This window comes from Arvicanthis niloticus, chromosome 15 (genome assembly GCF_011762505.2).
Source record: "Arvicanthis niloticus isolate mArvNil1 chromosome 15, mArvNil1.pat.X, whole genome shotgun sequence".
Classification (NCBI taxonomy): Eukaryota; Metazoa; Chordata; class Mammalia; order Rodentia; family Muridae; genus Arvicanthis; species Arvicanthis niloticus.
The window spans coordinates 24,870,491-24,872,815 of record NC_047672.1 but is presented as its reverse complement, the minus strand read 5'-3'; positions in this window follow the sequence as shown (position 1 = coordinate 24,872,815).

The following is a 2,325-nucleotide window of genomic DNA, read 5'->3' as shown; positions in this document are numbered from 1 at the left end:
CAGGGGGGAAGTTCGGGAGTCCCTTAAGTACTCTGTCGGGACCTTTGACCATTTCGAGTTGAGAATCTTTAGTTTTAGTCAGCTGAAGAGTCAGTTGGGGGTGATTAGGAAGAGACCAGCACCACTGAAGTGAAACCTTTGCTTTACTGCAAATTGATGATGGTCAGCTGGAGCCGAGAAATTAGCTGTGATTAAGAAGAGACCACGCCTTTAATCCCAGCACTTGGGAGGCAGAGGCAGGCGGATTTCTGAGTTCGAGGCCAGCCTGGTCTACAGAGTGAGCTCCAGGACAGCCAGGACTACACAGAGAAACCCTGTCTCGAAAACCAAAAAAGGTGAAATCTTCTGGGAAGTGTTTCCTCAGGGTCAGCACACACAAGATGTGTTCCAAAGGTAGCCAAGGTTGTATCTCGGGCTGGCAGCTGAACTTGGTCTCCAATAAGAGTCTCCCAGGTGGTACTGGGTTTGAAGAGGTTGTGGTGAGCAGCTGAGACGTGGCCCTACAAGAGGCCAGGAGAGACCACCGAAGAAGGTGCAGCAGTGGAATCCCAGGACTGAAGCTACTACACAGGGTTGAGGTTTGGCACCATGAGAGACCAGGGGTTAAGGGGGTCAGGGGTTAAAGTATAGCCCAATTGCAGCTGGAGACCCCAGCATTTTGGAGACTTCAGTGCCATGGGACAGTTGCCAAGGACAGCAGCAGCTATGGAGTGAAGGTGGCCTGAGACTCTGAGACAAGTGAGTATGGCAAACCCTCTGGACCCCAGAATACTGTGAGTGAGTCCCAGACATCGTGTAGAGTTATTCACACTGTTACGAGTTTGGTTTTGTTTAGGTTGTGACCATGCCCTGGTTATTCCCTCTTGAAATAAGAAGTATTTACTTTTTATTTTTACTGGAGCCCACAGTTGAGAGACTTTGAACTTTTGAAGAGATTTTAGAGTTTTACTTTGGATTTTAAAAGAGACTAGATATTTTACAGAGAAGCTGAGCTCGTAAAGTGGTTGAATTTCTAAAAAGACGGTGGGACTTCTAAAGTTACTTATGTTTTATATCGCAATAGTTTTATTAACATGTCATTTTGTTTGGGTGCTGGTGGCTCACCCCTTTATGTCAGCACTTGGGGTGCAGAGGCATGCAGATCTCTTAAGTTTGAAGCCAGCCTGGTCTACATAGCATGGTCCAGGATGGCCAGAGCTACACAGAAAAACCCTGTCTTGAAAAACCAACCAACCAAGTGAACAAACAAACAAGAAAACAAAAATCAAATCAAGCAAACAAACGAGACAGGAAACGTTCTAATTGAAAAGGGATATATCTGTGTTTCAAGCTGACAAGGCATCAGTTGTACTGGCTAGTTCTATGCCAACTTGACACAAGTTAGAGCCATCTAAGAGGAGGGAGCCTCAAATACCTCCATGGGCTATGGGCAGGCAAGCTATAGGACATCTTCTTAATTACTGATTGTGGGGGGAGGACCCACCCCACTGTGGATGATGCCACCCCTAGGCTGGTGGTCCTGGGTTCTATAAGAAAGCAGCCTGAATAGGTCATGAGGAGCAAGCCAGTAAGCAACACTCCTCCATGGCCTCTGCATCAGCTCCTGCCTCCATGTTCTTGTCCTGTTTGAGTTCCTTTCCTGACTTCCCTCGATGGCGAACAGCGATGTGGAAGTGTAAGCCAAAAAACCCCCTTTCCTCCCAAACTTGCTTTTGGTCATGGTGTTTCATCTGTAGCAAGGATAGTCCTGACTAAGACATCTACCATGTAACAGACATGGGATTCTCCATCATTATGCTCCCGGGAACATAGAAGGAGAAGAACAACTAGAAGGCCCTAGGATGTTCTGGAGCATTGTAGAAGAATGACCTACTTTGCTTGGGGGAAGGGTGGGGTGATGTGTGCAAATGGAAAGATCTGGCAATCTGGCAATGCTTATGTTGGGCTGGATAATAGCCCTTGGGGGTCTTCTGGTCTTAGGCACCCAGCTTTGCTTGGGAAGGGACTGGAGAGGATATGAGGAGCTCCCAACTCCAATACATTTGAGGGTCCCATGCAGCCTGCAGCAGAACCTGATCTGACTTCTTGCTGGTGTCTGCAGCTGTGTGTGGTATGGATGGATGCTTGGAGGCAGGTCTTAGCATTTGGCTGCAAGGCAAACTGCATCTCACAGGGCTCTGTTTAGTCCTTCTGAGTGCAAGTTTCAGACAAAACTACTCATTTCTGTTAAGTTTTCTGCATGCCTTCTAGGTATTTCTTCAAATATGGGTAAGCTTGGTTCACGGGAAGTCAGTGACAGGACTAAATGGCTAGGGAATTCTGGGG